Source organism: Mercenaria mercenaria, unplaced genomic scaffold (assembly GCF_021730395.1).
Source record: "Mercenaria mercenaria strain notata unplaced genomic scaffold, MADL_Memer_1 contig_4972, whole genome shotgun sequence".
NCBI classification, from domain to species: Eukaryota; Metazoa; Mollusca; class Bivalvia; order Venerida; family Veneridae; genus Mercenaria; species Mercenaria mercenaria.
In genome coordinates this window covers 15,206-34,314 of record NW_026463245.1, presented here as the reverse complement: position 1 = coordinate 34,314, position 19,109 = coordinate 15,206, and the positions used below count along the sequence as shown (strand labels likewise).

Sequence of the window (19,109 nt, the reverse complement as noted above, 5' to 3'; positions counted from 1 at the left end):
ATCCGGATATAATATTTTGGGTAAATATCGAGCTGTGTTATGAAATTTAAACATTAAAGTAACAGACATGATAGATATTATTGTAACAGAAATGATTCTAGAATTTATTTTTATAATACATACATAGAATCAATATCAGACTTATATTCTAGTGCTGAGGCATGACCTGAAAGTAAAAATATGAAGTGACAGTCATTCATACTTTGAATATTGTAATACTAAAAAGAATCTAGGTAATATTTAGAAATTGAAACATAAAATTTTCAGCTAGAAATCGCACCAAAGGCTGTATCAAGGGTCTAACATTTTCAAAATTTCCTTGTGGTGATACCCCAAACCCTACTTGCAGGAGGGGGTATCCTCCCACACCCTCCCCCCATATTGCCACTTTACAGTTTGATACATTTGCCCTTTTACCACCTGCCACAATGCCCATTTCAAAATCTGACTGCAGTTCAAAGCGGGAAGGAACACCCCTCCCCACACCCACCCTGCTACCGACCACGTAAAAATGGCTCAAACATTTTTTCAGCCAAGTCCGGGCCTGTCTGTCTACATGAATCAAAACGGATAATTGAAAGTACATAAACTTGGGGACTACTGACATGGTTTTGAAGGGGTTAACAGGTCTGAAATAGAATAAATGATGGGTTTAACTAAAAAAGAACTGCATTTATTAATATTGGTTATCTTTTCCGAAATTGGTAGCTAGTCCGAGTAACTTCTCTTAGTTTCGAATGCGTAATATTCCTGTCAGTGTAAACATTCATGACACTATATATTGACACTCAGCAACATTTACATATCTTTAAACGCAAAAGTAAGTATACTTTAAATTCGCATCCCTTATAATATGATTGAACAATACCTAGCGTGTGACACGGTTATTGCCAGGCCCCTTATCTGTAAAATATCTGAACAGTTCTTTCGTCCATCCATTACAAATTGTATGTGGCAATCCGCGCTATAAAATTTCAATATATAAATTTTCATATTCAAATTTTATCATGTGCGAATATATACCAGCCGATAATTGCCTGTTTTGGTAATGCCGGAGGCAAATGTTTACTGGAAAAATATATATAGTCATGGGCAGTATCTTAGTGTCACCTGTCAAATTGTAGTTTGTACTTTCAACATTTTTAGTTTTGCGAACCACTCTTCAATTTTAGAGAAATATATTGGGTTTAAATACTTGTATAATGTCAATCAAAGTTTTACTAGGCATCGGTTGAATGTCCATTTCATCTATTGTAACAAAATCTCTGTTCAGTTGGGGAAAAAAACTAAAACCAAACTGAAACTGGTAGACTATACTACCAGTACATCAATCATTAGCCGACTCTCAGGCCCTTCAGGCCTTTGATTATAGATGGTAATGCAAGGAAAATGTCTGTGAAAGTATTTTGAAGTGGTACCAGTGATTTCTGACAAGAATATTTTAAAAGTTTTTACTTATAAATATGAACAGGTTATGTGTGTGTGTGTTTGTTAGGCGGAAGGGAGGTTCGGTAAGAGACATGGAGAATGATGACATAGGATACTAAGAGACAATATCAAACAAGAAGACCTACATACGTATAGAGCAAATGACCACAAACACTGGCGGTCATGTTTTTGACGAATACAATCTTTGTAAAGGGTAATCCAAGGAACCTTTAGTGCCAAGATTTTCTGACAAGAAGATTTCCACTATATACATGTAGGGAAAAGTGACCATGCCCTCTAGTGGCAACATTTTACATATGCTTGTTTTGAAAAATGAGGAATGTTTTATTTGATGGCTTGTCCGTCTGTCTGTTTGTCCATCTGTCTGTCCATATATCATACTTCCTGTCTGGAGCTTAACTTTATAACCACTGAATATATTAACTCGAAACTTGGCATATAAGTTACAAGATGGCAATGAGAAGATGTAGAGATCCCTTGAACCAGCTGTTTTCGTAAAAGGTCAGGGTCACAAATTGAGCTAAAAGCTCAAAACTTTTCATCATATTTTGTATCGAGAGCATAACTTATTAACAATTCAAGGTATTGACTTCAAACTTAAGATGTAGGTAGGTGGTGATGTGCAGAGTGCATGAACTAGGGCAGCAGGACAAAGGTCAAGGTTACAGCAAAAAATCTGCCCATCATATTTTGAGTCCAGTGCATAAGTTAAAAAGAATTAAGTGTACTGACTTGAAACTTGGTATATAGGCAGGTGGTGAGGAGATGATGTGCAGACTGCAACAGTCTGCATTACACTCCCCTCTCCCACCCATTAACCACCCCCAACAAAAAAAATCCGTGCAGTTTTTAGCTCACCTGAGCAGGAAGTGCTCAAGGTGAGCTTTTTTGATCACCCTGTGTCCGTCGTCAACAATTTGACTGTCAACACTCTAGAGGTCACAATTTTGGCCTAATCTTAATGAAACTTGGTCAGAATGTTACCCTTGTAAAAGTCTTGGACGAGTTCGATATTGGGTCATCTGGGATCAAAAACTAGGTCACCAGGTCAAATGAAAGGAAAAGCTTGTTAACACTCTAAGAGGTCACAATTTTGACACAATCTTAATGAAACTTGGTCAGAATGTTACCCTCAATAAAATCTTGGAGGAGTTCGATATTGGGTCATCTGGGATCAAAAACTAGGTCACCAGGTCAAATCAAAGGAAAAGCTTGTTAACACTCTAGAGGTCACAATTTTGGCCCAATCTTAATGAAACTTGGTCAGAATGTTACCCTCAATAAAATCTTGGACGAGTTCCATATTGGGTCATCTGGGATCAAGAACTAGGTCACCAGGTCAAATCAAAGGAAAAGCTTGTTAACACTTTAAAGGCCACATTTTTGACTGTATCTTCATGAAACTTAGTCAGAATGTTAATCTTGATGATCTTTAAGTCAAGTTCGAATCTGGGTCATGTGGGGTCAAAAACTAGGTCACCGGGTCAAATCAAGGAAAAGCCTGTTAACACTCTAGAGGCCACATTTATGACTGTATCTTCATGAAACTTAGAATGTTAATCTTGACGATCTTTAGGTCAAGTTCGAATCTGAGTCATATGGGGTCAAAAACTAGGTCACCAGGTCAAATCAAAGGAAAAGTTAGTTAACACTTTAGAGGCCACATTTATGACCATATCTTAATGAAACTATCTTGATGATCTTTAGGTCAATAGGTCAGGTGAGCGATACAGGGCCTTCATGTTTAACCGTTGGTATCCGGTCACAACTGCCACTGCATACATACACACTCTGCTTATCCCCCTCAAAAAAAATCATTTAGTTTCTTAACCTTTAGTTTCCCTATTACTACCACCAACATCACACACAAGCCATTCTGTCTGAATAGTTTTGGAAGGGGACCACCGTAGCTGGCCAAGTTTCAGCAACTTCCACCAAACAGTTTCAGAGAAGATGTCATTCTAAGAAAAGTGTGTGTGGAACAGTTTCAGAGAAGATGTCATTCTAAGAAAAGTGTGGACAGAGACACAAATATCCCTACAAATGGGTATTCATATGGCTCACTAATCTTTTGTTTCTCTTTTAGGAGTTAGGACACAAGATAATTTTAATCCACATAAGAGCCACGGAATAAATTATTCACCGTTATCTATTGTCCTCATAGCCAAGTGTTCATTTGTTAGGATAGTCCATTTCCATGTCCTGCTTTTTTCTTCAAAAAAGGTGGGGACAGTAATTTCACCTTTTCCTTCCATAATCTACCAAACCAGTTCAAGCAAGCGTAACTCAAGTGAGCAATCTAGGGCCATCATGGCCCACTTGTTTTCTAAAAATAGCATTTTTAATGAAATTCTCATGATACACTCGAGAGTTAACATGCCAAATTGCAGTCCAATTTATCTTAGTCTTTATACTTTCTTTTAATGTTCCTTATCATAATTGAATTTCTACCAAGGATGGCTATCCCGATTACTAAAAACCACAGCCACCATGCGCTGGGCTTATAAGCAGACGGACACTGTGTGAAATCTCTTGTTTGAAACTGTTTGATTTCAGAATAATTTCGCACAATTTGTCTTTGTGTGACTCTACCAAAAAATAAATCGTAACCATAGCCCTAAAGAAACATGTTTGAGCTGCGAATCTCAGGTGAGTGATCTAGGGCTATCACGGTTCTTTTCAAGTTTACTTTTCTGGTCAGTTAAGCAGTTTCTCTTGGTTAGTTGTGTGAACATTCCATTTTTTCTGACTCACTTCTTTTCTCATGTCATTAGCTAACAGCAAGATCCATGCTGCTGCCCTGTAAATAACAACTACAAAGCTGAGTATTTTATCAAATTTATTATGACTACAAGCAATCACAGAAATTGTACGATGATATAAAAAATATGATTATTTAGCACTAAGATAAATCACTTCAGCAGAAAACAAAGTTTTATAATTAATTAGACTGACAGAAACTCTTACAAGTAAATATCTGGTAAAAAAAATACAAAAAGAGGCCTAGATGGGCCTAATTTCGCTCACTCGAGGACCATAACCTTTTGACTAAGTTTGGTGAAAATCCATTAAGCAGTTCATTAATTTTTTACTATAACAGCCCCATAATGTGTAACCATTTGAACAAACTTGAGAGGTCCAACCAAGGGTGCTACAGGTCAAGTTTAGTAGAGTTCCATCAAGCGGTTCATGAAAAGAAGTTGTTTAAAATAGTTTTTAGCCCCAGGTTTTACGGCGCACCAACACAGTATAGGTTATATGGCACCAAACAGGACTACAAATTTTGGTTTCACATCTCATGAACATTGAAATAAAAACATGAGGTATGGAATTTAGCCCCAAAAGGAACCAAGCAGAACCATTTGTAAACAAGAGCAGACTGCCTGCAGGTGCAATCATTCCTCTGTAAGTGCTGGACAATATGCAAGAAAAGTGTAATGGTTCTTGGCTTTTTTACTCATCTTAATTGTATAAGGTTTCAAAGCTATTATAAGTATCCAAGAAAAGTGAACTTGAACAAAAAACAACCAAGAAATACTACATGTAATTTTAAACAAGAGGGTCATTGACCCTAAACCGCTCACCTGTGTACAAGGTTTCAGGTGTGTTTGTATTAGTTGTATTAGTACAGAGTTAGGTTTCTTCTATTGTCCGTAAGTATTGACCTGGCACTCATTAATCTTCACCAATATTTTTGGGCGTTTTCGTTAATTTACACAATATTAATATCCTGAAAGCATCTACATTACTAAAGTAACATGTAAAAGCCTATAGTAAGAACATGTCAGACACAGGGGCGTGGCCTTTTTTTTAAGGAATGGTCTCTGTCCGTCATTCCGTAACATTTTGTGTCCGCTTTGTATCTCCTAAACCCCTTGAAGGATTTTCATGAAACTTGGATCAAATGATCACCTCATCAAGACGATGTGCAGAACCCATGAGTCAGCCATGTCAGTTCAAGGTCAAGGTCACAACTTAAGGTCAAAGGTTTGAGCCTTGCATTTCGTGTCCACTCTGTATCTCCTAAACCCCTTGAAGGATAATCATGAAACTTGAATCAAATGATCACCTCATCAAGACGATGTGCAGAACTCATGAGTCAGCCATGTCAGCTCAAGGTCAAGGTCACAACTCAAGGTCAAAGGTTTGAGCCTACCATTTTGTGTCCGCTCTGTATCTCTTAAACCTCTTGAAGGATAATTATGAAACTTGGACTAAATGATCACCTCATCAAGACGATGTGCAGAACTCATGAGTCAGCGATGTCGGCTCAAGGTCAAGGTCACAACTCAAAGTCAAAGGTTTGAGCCTTCCATTTTGTGTCCGCTCTGTATCTCCTAAACCCCTTGAAGGATTTTCATCAAACTTGGGTCAAATGATCACCTTATCAAGATGATGTGCAGAATTGATGAGTCAGCCATGCTGGCTCAAGGTCAAGGTCACAACTTAGAGTCAAAGGTTGGAGCCTTCCATTTTGTGTCCTTTCTGTATCTCCTAAACCCCTTGAAGGATTTACATTAAACTTGGGTCAAATGATCACCTCATCAAGAACTCATGAGTCAGCCATGTCAACTCAAGGTCAAGGTCACAACTCAAGGTCAAAGGTTTGAGCTCTGTATCTCCTAAACCCCTTTTAGGATTTCCATGAAACTTGGGTCAAATGATCACCTCATCTAGACGATGTGCAGAATTCATGGGTCAGCCATGTCAGTTCAAGGTCAAGGTCACAGCTCAAGGTCAAAGGTTTACCCTTTCACTATCCATACCAGTGGCGGGGGATTTAGCTGTCTTTCAGACTGCCTTGTTACTTTAGGGTAAGTATGGTAGAGAGTAAAACCCTTATATCAAATGCCAAATATTAAAGCTCTAGAGAAAAGGATTTTTAAAGTCTGATAGCTAAAAACCTATTTTTAACCAAAAAGACCCATATGTTCAATGAACTGGAACCACTTAAACAACTTTGAAAGAGGGTTACCAAAGATCATTTCCCTGGTTTTGGAGGAGATATTGTTTAAAGAAATTGTTGATGAAAAGTGCCGTGTTTTTTGACGAATCAGAAAAATTTGAACAATATTTGTAGAAGGTCACACAAGAACCATTTGTGTAAAATTATTTTAAAATCAGGCTAGCAGTTTCACAAAAGAACATTTTTGAAGTTTCCCTTCAGTGGTTTTGGAAGAGATGTCTTTTAAACACAATTGTTGATGACGGACGGATGGACGCACACACATACATCAGACACGGGGTGATCACAATAGCTCACCCTGAGCATTGCCCATATCTCTGGCAAAATTCAAGAGAGAAAGTTCTTGACCTGCTTACCACATGTAATCTAAATCAAAATGATAATAAACAAGTGTACAAAGATTCAAAGCTATAGCTCTTGTAGAATTCAAGGAAAGTGGACCTAAATAAAAAGAAATTCAAATTTTCTAAGTAAATAAAGGGTCATAATTCAGACAAAATGCAAATCAGACTTATGGCTCTTGGCCTACATACTCACCTAATGATAAACAAGTATGCAAAGTTTCAAAACAACTGTATTCAAGTAAAGTTGACGAAAACAAACGTTTTAACCAAGAAATTCAACTTTTATAAATACCTGTGCCAAGTTTCAAAACTGTAACTCTTATAACTTTTTTTTCTGGAAAATGTTGACCTAAACAAAAATTTTAACCACAAAAACAAAATTTTCAGCACAAGAAGGGCCATAATATTCTGAAAAAAAAATGTGTATCAAGAGTTATGGTTTTTAGCCTATGCAGCCGCCTAATGGTGTATCAAGAGTTATGGTTTTTAGCCTATGCAGCCACCTAATGATGATAAAGTTTCAAAGCTAAAGTTACTATAGTTTTTTAAGAAAAGGTGGACCTAACCAACGCTGACAAGTGACGACAATACCTTTTTAGATTTTTTTTTCAAAATCAGACAAGCTAGAAATTCAGAGAGGTCTGTGTACGGATGCGCCAGGCCAATAAAGTAATGATCCATCAAGCAGTTCATGAGAAGAAGTTGTTTAAAGTTTTTTTTCTATTAATTCGAAGCTCTAGCACTCAATAAAAGGGGCCTAGCAGAACCACTTGAACAATTCTGAGGGAGGTCCATACAAGGATATTTAGTCTAGTCAGTACAAGTTTGGTGCAGGTCAACAGAGCAGTTTATGGGAAGTAAAATGTTTTCAGCTTTGATGGCCTCTAAAATGGGCCATGCAGAACCATTGAACAAATTTGGGAGAAGAGGTTGGTGCCAGGATATTGCAGAAAAAGTTTTGTGTAAGTCTGACAAAAAGTTTGAGAAAAACATTTAAGTAAAAATGATGATGCAGGACAAGAGATGACGGATAATCCCCTCTACAAAGTTAATATGATTAAATTATTTTTTTCTAGTGTTCATGCATGTATGACCCCGGCCAGTTTTTCTTTTTTTTTTCAATGATTTGATTTCCGTGCCAAAAATAACTTTATAAAATTTTGAATTTAAACTATGATTGTCAGATCGGAAATGATCTAACTAAAAATATGAGTGCTCATACTTAAATGTATCGTTAAGAAATAAGATAATTATCACCGTTTTTCCAATGTTACTGCTGTCAGTTTCGGCACTGATACAACACTGTAATATGAATTTAAATATATGAGTTTATAGATATGTTAGCGTATGATCAGTCATGATATTGCTTGAAAAAAAAAAAAATTGCCACAATTTTGGTGTGTTCTCTAATTAAGACTTCTATAATACTTGTCTTTACCTTATTGTTTCAATAAATCATTTAACTCATTATGTTCGAGTTAATGTTTTTACCTGTATATTTCTTCGGTATAATATGATGAATATTGCATTCCTGTGAGGGATATGGAAAATGCTCACCCCTCAAAATATGAATATACACCTTGGCTCAATATTCATAATTATATCGCCAGGTGAACATTTTTCTTATAACCCTCTCAGGAATGCAATATTTATAATATTGCTGATACATAAATTTGATAAAATCCAGATTTATCAACTGGAGAAAATAAAATTTATTCTGATGCACTTAATTCACAGCAGGTCAACATTTCAAAATAAATCGGCATTACTTCATTCATTGATAATAACACAAGCAGTCAGATCCTTAATATATATATATATAGTAGAGAGAAGTTATACAAACTAAATCACCACCGCAATAAACCACACAATTACGGCAAAGCGCCTAGCAGTACAAACGAACACGTACATGCCACAGCAAGTCCACTAACCCAGTAAGTTTAGTTTCAATGCTGCTTTATATATGAGCCCGAATTGTACCACACATTCATACTGGTTCAACATTTGCATATATATACACAAATCTCTGTTTTCATGTCTCATAAATCAGTAGTGATATTTTAGTCTTTTTAACTGACTGGAACCAGAGAAGCTATATTTTCTCTCTCTGAAAGTTAACTATATATATATATATAAAAACCCTGAATAACCTGGTTTGTTGGAACATTCTTTTATTAATGATCTATGATCGTTCCAAGATCCCTGGTACATATAACGGTACATTATGGAATGAACAGAATTACGTTCCAACATACCAGGTATTTTAAGGATATATATACAGTCGACATCGTACTTGCGACCACCTTTATTAAGCGATTTTTGTATTAAACGACCGGTCAAAATCCCTCCCGAACGTTTTCAGTATAAAAAGTTATTCCATTAAACGACTTTTTTATTAAACGACCAGCGACCACTTTAATGGAGTCCCGACAGGAAAAATATTTAACAAAAGTATCTATTAAGCAACCTGGTACCAAATTCCTGCCGGGTATTTCTTCACCTGTGTAATTAGCGAGTACATTTTGCACCTGCCTGGATGCAATTAACCTTTGTAACAGTCGAACTTACAAACAATCAAGTTATAATTTTCAGTTTGTGAAATTTATATACATATATGTATGCTCATGATATATACAGTTATATTAACAGTTAAAATATCTTTTCTCTTCACCTGACTGAAATTCATTAAGAGACCACTCCATTAAGAGACCACTTTTTATCAGTCCCTCGGGCGGTCTCTTAATACAATGTCGACTGTATATATATGCATTACACTGTAAAAAATAAAGTTTTTGAAATCTGCAATGGAATTTTCACTGAATAATAAAATTTTATATAATGTAGCATGAAAAAATAAACCTTTCATCAACTGACATTCTTTCAGTGAAACTACGTACCTTTCATATTGTCTCTTTAGTCTCAGTAAAATTGCATAGCTGTTTACTTATATCAAACAAACCTTCCTTACACCCTGTATGTCAATTTTGAAGCATTCAATGGCCTTAACACTGGTGTTGCTGGAGCAATCTTGCCCAGTATTGAACTTGACTGAGATCCTGTGACCATATACAATTTAGTAAGTTTTATTTTGTTCAAGAAATGAGGTTTCCAATATGTGAACAGTAAAACTGTTTACGAACGAAGGGCGATCACAATAACTTACCCTTGAATACTCCAATGAGCTAAATATTTAAATCTGCTTATTATAACGATAAAGGCAAAAAACTGCATAAATTTACAAGAAAGATGTTTTCACATAATATAACATCTCAAGAACATTACTCAACAAACATATTTAGAACAACATTTGCATGTATAATTGTAAAGTTAACAACATTAAATATACTATAATGATAGCAAATCTGCCATAAAATAATATTAGGTAAAGTATAATCTATAATACTTTGCTGACCTATATTTTTAAGCAAACAAAAGTTTCGAAGAATGCTCCTGGACCAATCCTGCCTCTTTATTAATAAGTTATATATATCAAATAGATAAATAGAGGGAGAAATAGAGAGAGAGATCACAACACAATAAGATAAATTGTGGCAATGGCCTGGTTTCAATGCTGCTTTATATACACACGAACTGCACTACACATTGCACTTGGTTCAAATTTGCTCAAATCACTGTAATCATGTCTCACAACTGTGATATTTACTTTTTTTACTGGCTGGAACCAGAGAAGCTATATATTCTCTCTGAAAGTTAACCCTATCACCAGGATACCATGTATCTAAATATTAAGGGAAATAATTAATATTTAAATCAGTTTGTTTTCCCATACACAAGATCCACTAAGTTCATAATATCAATTAACCGCAATATAAATAAATGATTATACATACATGTTGATACAATTTATACATACCAATATACAATCACCACCACAACACATCAGACCAATCATTGCAAAGTGCCTAGCATTGTATATATATAAAAAAAATTTACACAGCACATCTATGGTCCAGTGGCAATATGGATTTCTATACAACCAGGGATTGTCAGGTCTTACATTCTATGGATAGTAATTCCATAGGTGGTGGTTTAAATTTTATTTCTGGCTTGACGTAATAAAACACTTACTGAATGATTTGCCGGTCAATAGTCAAAACTAACTAGTAACAAAGTATCTTGGGACAGAATCCTGTAAACCAGCTCAGTAACTGGAAGTGGGCACAATAACTGGTTATTGGCCCACCTTGTTTGTATGATGTCATGTAACTCTTGAGTCATTACATTAATAAGTTTGTCTATTTTATATGATTATCGATTTTCCATTCACTAACATTTTCAATAACATGTTAACACTTCTAAACCTAAGTTGGTACTCTGGCTATGCCCTCCTGCAAAGACAGGTTTAGTCATGCTAGGGACCACTTCAGGTCCATCATTTTCATTTAATAATTTTATACTATTGATAGGCAAGCCATTTAATAAGGGCAACTTATAGTGGCAACTATTAATAAACTGATGTACAGACACAAAATTCATAGGTTTTCAAGTATTATAAATACACTGTTTGCCACAAACAGATTTCAGAGAACATGTTACAGCAGTCTCACAGTCCAGGTGTAAAGGATTTGCACTCTAGGGCTCAACTAAATAAGATGTAGGTTTTACAATACAGTACAGGTTATATGGCATCAAACAGGATTAAAATATTTATTTCAAAAGGAAAATATGAGGTATGGAATATAAAACTTTTATACATTCAGGAATAACATAGAGAAAAACAATGTGTTCAGTACCTTTAAGTCGCCCCTCCTGATCATGCAAAGGTAAGGCAGTGGTTCAAATTCTTTGCATACTCAAGTCCCAGAACCTCATGGGAATGAAATTTAGGTATACAAAAGGAAATAAAATGTAGGTATATTATTATTATTATACCAGATTTATATAGCGCCCTTTTCATGATAAACACTTTCAAAGGCACTTTACATGTAGCAAACGCAGCCACACAGGGCGCGAAATTCATCCTCTACTAGTACAGACACAGAGCGATCTGACCAGAGGGACAGAGTGAGATAAAGCCCCAGAATAGATAGAGAGAAATCAATTTTAGATACAGATCTGTCCGGCTTACTTAGCCTAGCTCTTTGCGAACAGAGTCTGGTTTTTTAACATGCCTGGTGTATAGCACCGATACATGCGAAGCCGTCTTTCCTGGGAAGAACCAGTACAGGCCTCTTAGTTAGGCGGGAGACATTCAAGAGCATCTCAGAAATTTCTAGTGCCTGGACCGGGATTCGAACCCCGGACCTCTGGACTGACAGTCAAGCGTGTTACCACTACACCACCGGCCCACCCAATATATACATATTAATTCAAACAAAAAAGCTATTTGAATATCAATCCATATATAGCAAAGTAGTAGCCCAGACCAGAAAAATGTGAGCTAAAATGAAAGGTGATTAATATCCCCAGACTCCACTTCGATATAGGGTAAGTAAAATGTTGTGATCATAACCTTAAGACATCTGATAATTGACTTCTATGTGTGACCTTGACCTTGGACCTAAAGATCTACATTGTGTTCTCTGCATGACATGTTGATGAGGTTAAAACTTGATGCTAGTTTTATGAAATGGGGGCCATAACTGATAACATGCATATGCCTCCTTATTGTTAATGAAATATACCAAGTTTCATTTCAATTGGATGGAAATGAGTACATAGTGTTTGATGTCGCTGCAATACAAAAATGTATTTCAAAGTTCAAAACTAAGAAACTAAAATCAAACTTGAAAGTCCTTATAACATGCCTATGTCCACTTTATGCTGATGATGTATAGCAAACTTCATTTTAACTGGATAGGAACTGTAGGAGTTGAGTACACAAAAGTAAGTGTGATGGACAGACAGACTGATGTCTCCACTGATGGACAGATGGACTGAAAGTTTGAACACTAGGTTTCCTTGGTCTTCCACACTGGTGGTATAAAAATATGGAGGACCTTTTACCAAAATTCCTAAATATATAAAGTAATTTTATTATGAATATACAGAAATGTAATACTTTTCATACATTAAGAAAGCATTTAAGATTATGTACATTAATTTTCAACAGCATTAACTTAACATATATACTTTGAACATTTAACACAATCAGAAATGTCAAAATAAAGAATATTTGAGAGAGAAAAATCGATGCAAACGGCATCCATACAACTGCAGTTTTGAACAACAATAACTTACTACTCAGTTTTTACATGCATTTTAACATCTTTTTAACTTAAAAGAGTATTATAACTTGTAGAAAGTTCTTACAAAGAGCATGGACCTATTGCTGATTCTTTATATTTGACTTTTTCAGTATACACTGTTTTACTCAATGAAAAAAATGCAGGTCTACAGAGTTTACTATAATAATAATTCATTACAATACTTTGTAACAAAACATTGAAAAACTGCAATGAAATGTGCAAATTTTCATTTTACCTGTGATTTTAGTATCTTTAAACAAGAGGACCATGATGATCCTGAATCGCTCACCTGTTCCCACATGACCCAGTTTTGAGTATGACGTCGTTTTTTCTATTATTTGACATAATGACCTAGTTTTTGAGCTCATGTGACCCAGTTTTGAACTTGACCTAGATATCATCAAGATAAAAATTCTGACCAATTTTCATGAAGATCCATTGAAAAATATGGCCTCTAGAGAGGTCAAAAGATTTTTCTAATTTTAGACCTACTGACCTAGTTTTTGACCGCAGTTGACCCAGTTTCAAACTCAAACTAGATATCATCAATATGAACATTCAGACCATTTTTCATACAGATCCCATGAAAAGTATGGCCTCTAGAGAGGTCACAAGGTTTTTTTATTATTTGACCTACTGACCTAGTTTTTGATGGCACGTGACCCAGTTTCGGATTTGACCTATATATCATCAAGATGAACATTCTGACCAATTTTTATGAAGATCCATTCAAGGGTATGGCCTCTAGAGAGGTCACAAGGTTTTTCTATTTTAAGACCTACTGACCTAGTTTTTGATCGTAGTTGACCCAGTTTCAAACTTGACCTATATATCATCAAGATAAACATTCAGACCAATTTTCATACAGATCCCATGAAAAATATGACCTCTAGAGAGGTCACAAGGTTTTTTCATTATTTGACCTACTGACCTACTTTTTGAGGACACGTGACCCACTTTCAAACTTGACCTAGATATCATCAAGATGAACATTCTGACCAATTTTTATGAAGATCCATTCACAAGTATGGCCTCTAGAGAGGTCACAAGGTTTTTCTATTTTTAGATCTACTGACCTAGTTTTTGACCGCATGTGACCCAGTTTCGAACCTGACCTAGATATCATCAAGATGAACATTCAGACCAACTTTCATACAGATCCCAAGAAAAATATGGCCTTTAGAGAGGTCACAAGGTTTTTCTTTTATTTGACCTACTGACCTAGTTTTTGAAGGCACATGACCCAGTTTCGAATCTGACCTAGATATCATCAAGGTGAACGTTCTGGCCAATTTTCATGAAGATCTTATGAAATATATGGCCTCTAGAGAGGTCACAAGGATTTTCTATTTTTAGACCTACTGACCTAGTTTTTGATGGCACGTGACCCAGTTTCAAACCTGACCTAGATATTATCAAGGTGAACATTCTGACCAATTTTCATGAAGATCTTGTGAAATATATGGCCTCTAGAGAAGTCACAAGATTTTTCTATTTTTAGACCTACTGACCTAGTTTTTGATGGCACGTGACCCAGTTTCGAACTTGACCTAGATATCATCAAAATGAACATTCTGACCAACTTTCATAAAGATCCCACAAAAAATGTGACCTCTAGAGTGGTCACAAGCAAAAGTTTACAGACGGACGCACGCACGCACGCACGCACGACGGATGCCGTACCATCATAAAAGCTCACCTTGTCACTTTGTGACAAGTTAGCTAAAAAACCCAAATCATATGAATAGTAAAGTATTGTTAAGTAAACTACAGTGTATATCTCGTTTTTGCAATTGTAGAAATATTATATTTACAAAGACCACCATTTATCTATGGTACATTTTACGTTGTATGCGTACAAGTACATGACATTTAACCTTCATATTCCTCAGGAAACAATGTCACTTGCGACTCGAGATGCTAGAAAATACAATAGCAACAGTATCTCAATTTATCTGGAACTGCAAGATATGTGTAATTTGTACAGCTTCACTTATCAAGGCTATTATTATGGTAATATTTCCATTCATTTTGAAAAAAGTCTGAATTTCAGCTGCACAGAAACATGTTGTTGTTATCACTAGCTCTTCTGTAAACATTAGACGTTTTCAACCATTTGATTATATCATAAACAAAAGAAATCAAGTTTTTATCACCAGCATGTTTTTTACATCTTACAGAATAAAAAAAACAAAACATCTGCACAACTATTGAAATATTTCATTTTCATACCATTTCATGACACCAGTGAAGGTTTTGGTTCATCACTATGCCTTTTTCATGGTATGCAACCATTACTTTTAGAATAAGGGTCTTAAAGTTCAGAATCTTAAGATACCTTAAACTGACACAAAGTTACCTTAAACTAAGCACTTAAGTTTATAAATGAATTTTATCAGACACAATTATGCATACTACTACCAAACAAATAAATGGTGTTTTACAAAAAATATATTGGAGACATTCCCGAAACAAAACACACTTTTCTAAAACTGTAGTATCTAAACTTTACAAATACCAAGATCTGATGATTGTAATGATATGAATGTTTTTGTTGTTTTTTCTTTACAATATTTGGTAAGCTTTCAGAATGTTCTGATTAAATATCTATAAGTTAAAATAAGACACTCTTAGGGATGGTGGTATATAACATACTTCATACATAGAGGCAATTATTACAAGATATTGAGTTTATTGAGTTTTTTAAGAGAAGAAAACTGCATAAAGGTTTTCAAGAAAAAAAAGGATCAATAATAATCATCAAAAGATTTTACAATAATAGCAAGGATGATAATAATGATATTAAAGGACATATATAGAACTTGTGTACTTGAATGAATAAATTGAATGGTCACTTCCTGGAAATCAAAGTTTACTTAACTTTTAGAAACATAAAAAGTGCTATCAGAGGATAGCAATGCTCCAGTACTCAACAGCCATTCTAACTGAATGAATATAAACAAACAAACAAGTGGGTCATGATGACCCTGGATCGCTCACCTGAGTAATATGAGCCACATGTTTCAAATGGCAAACTGATGCTAAAATATTAAGAACGTTGGTCAGTAGGTCATATTCATGGTCACTGAAAGTCAGTTTTCAGATTGGTGTGCAAAACTGTACATGCCAAATTTCAAGGCTGTATTTTGAACTTTTTTCCCCTATATAACTCATATAACAAGTGATCCCCAGGGTGGGCCTCTTTTCACCCCAGGGGCATAATTTGAACAAAATCTTGTTAGAGATCCACTAGGCAATGCTACATACCAAATATCAAAGGCATAGGCCTTGAACTTTCAGACAAGAAGATTTTTTTAGCAATTACAAATATGATCAATCTACAAACTATCCCACCAAAATGGTTGCACAAAATAATAATGCTAATATATATACTTAAGGGGACATATAATAATGTGTTACTGAATTCTATTAGCTAGAATCTGCAAACCTTTGAAGATTTAAGCTATTACAATTTCATAAAACATTATACACTACCTTAATGAAAGTACAATACAGTTATGAATATACATTACTAAAGTCAATTATTTTTATATTGTTACAACAACTTTCACTGTAGCCTAATTTGGAATCAAAACCCAATCAACACGCAAAACAATAAACTTGCCACAACTTCTCAACCCACCAAAATATCACTAGTATAATAAGTCTTTAGTGTATCCAACAGCAGTGCCTACTATTGCAGCTTATGAACTATGGTTTAATTGAAACATAATTTAGCATATGATCCAAAAGTGTTTTATAAACATAATCCCTTGTTGCTTTATAATGTGCTTATTTACAAGTCATTTGCTAACATAATAAAATAAAATGAAATTTGCAAAAAACAGACATTCTTTAAAATTTACACTTAATATCTGAAAAATAATTAGTAAATGGTAAGATTCAAATTCAAAACAGTACAAGCTTCTGTTCTAATTGCCGCTTTACTTTTTAGGTAACTGAGTATTTCATTTTTCTATTGCTTACTGGCTGTCGACCACCAAATCCGGATGAGCACCAAACCGGAGAGTCCTGTTAATGTTTTATTTCGGTCTTTAACCTTGCTTATCTGCTTACGATCAGATGGACGCTTGATTTCAACAGCACAGCGAAGTTACAACGGTTAAATTTAAGTATTTTACAAGAAATGCTACATTTCATTTCGTCTGCACTCACGCAGCATGTTTACATGTTGGGGGAAGTCGGAAATGCGCGGTGCGCATGCGCAGTTTTTCCATAGGGTCACGCCATTAAATCTAAAGGCCCCATGCAAATTTGATGTAAGCAGACAAGACGCTTAGGAAACTCTTAAACTGGGGAAATACAGCTTTGATAATTTAGTACATGATTTTGATACACCCTAAAACACATTTTCATATCAAAATATCCACTTCGAAGAGTGAAATTTTAAAAGATTTATTCGGGAGAGATACGATCAAATTATCGATTCAAGGGGTAATTCGTACAATTCTATGACTCAGACACTGTACAACTACTTTCCCTTGTTTGAAAATAAAGTTTAATTAAATGTTGAATGAAAATTGAAAATCAATAAAGTGACAACTCGTTGTCCGTAAACATGGTACTGTTTGACCTTAAAATAACGTGATTTGGTGGCCCTTCATTTTTAGAAGTAAACAAATTAACTCTTTAGTTGAGAGGAGAACCTAGCTTTGTTCACATGAAATTTCAACCACTAGATATATCATTTTCCCCAGAGTAATCGTGAAAAATATTCCAAAAGTGTCCGGTTGTAGGACGCTAGCCAGTAATGCTTAATTTTTGCCCCAATAAATTTTGCTCAATTGTTGTTTTTTTTATAGACTGAAATTGCTTTTGCAAGAAAATCACTTGCGATTTTGGCAAGCCCGAATACCAAAGTAGCATATTAGTTTGAACTGGCTGCGGTAACTTTCTCTGTCCCTACACCATTTTTTTGAAACTGAAAGCAGAAATTGTATCAGACACTAGTTTATAACATTTAATGAAAAATGCCCTAAAGGACCAAACTGAATGGAGCATTCCATTATATGCCGATAGCAGCAGGAAGCATGATGGAAATACTCCCAACTGAACCAGTCTATGTTTGTGATGTTTTCAACTGAAGCAGTTTTATTAACTTTGCTCTACGCAGCACTCTTAATTAAAAGTGACTGAGTGAAATGATTTTTCTCTGCTGTGCTGTACACTAATGTTCTTTAATAAACTGCTTTTCCGCATTTACACAAATACACACCTTGTCTGTAGCTTTGAGTACATTTGAATTCATAACACCAATCACTGCATATTTCAACTGCAAGAAAATTAATTCAAGATAAAATACATTTATGCTTACACAAACATTCTTTCTTTCACACAAACTATCATTTTAAAGTCTGTAAAATATTAGATAAGTGATTATTCGACACAGTCACAAGATCTCATATGAAGGCAGGGAAACAAAATTCATTGTGCAAAACAATGCAGGATCAGAAAACTCCACTGTCAGTAAATTATATCTGTGCAATATCAGAATAATCAAGCTGTGTCAAAATAAAATACTTCTAATTTAGTCTCTAGTTAAACAAAATATGTACAATAAAATGTGTTCCTAACATTGTGAACATATAATCTAATTAAATTCATGAAGTATGAAATTTTGGTATGTCTTCTTCTGTCACTCCTTTATCAGCAAGTTCTGCTTTGACTCGAGTTAAATAAGTAGGGTCCGGGTATCCAAACCTGAAATACAAAAAAAACAACATCAGAATCTCATATCCATAAAAAATAGAATAAAGGTACTTATGGTTGATAATTACCTGGTTATTCAGTTTAGTAACAAATGAGTTTAGTCTAAGTTCAGACAAAATATACCTGTAAGTATTCATAATTGCAACCACTTTATATTATTACCTAGTTACCACTTATATGTTACAAAAATCATCTATTTATCTGGATATATAACATGAAAAGATTTTTCTAAAGTAGTTAACAATAGCACCGCAATGCTGAGCAATATACGCCTAAAGGTATGACTTTTGACCCCTAAGTGTGACCTTGACCTTGAAGCTAACCATCCGAAACATGCACTCTGCATTTCGTCTTGATGTGGTGAACATTTGTGCCAAGTTTCTTTAAAATCTTTTAAGCAATTCACGAGCT

The 19,109-nt window shown here is 35.0% G+C and overlaps 1 long non-coding RNA gene across 1 annotated transcript in view; it reads right to left on the bottom strand.

Moving 5' to 3' along the window:
* LOC128554363 (uncharacterized) overlaps nt 1-19,109 on the bottom strand; it is a 40,490-nt gene that overhangs the window by 9,990 nt on the left and 11,391 nt on the right. The window contains exon 2 of the long non-coding RNA XR_008369583.1: nt 7,351-18,689. This is a non-coding gene — a long non-coding RNA (uncharacterized LOC128554363). The remainder of the gene's footprint in view (nt 1-7,350; nt 18,690-19,109) is intronic.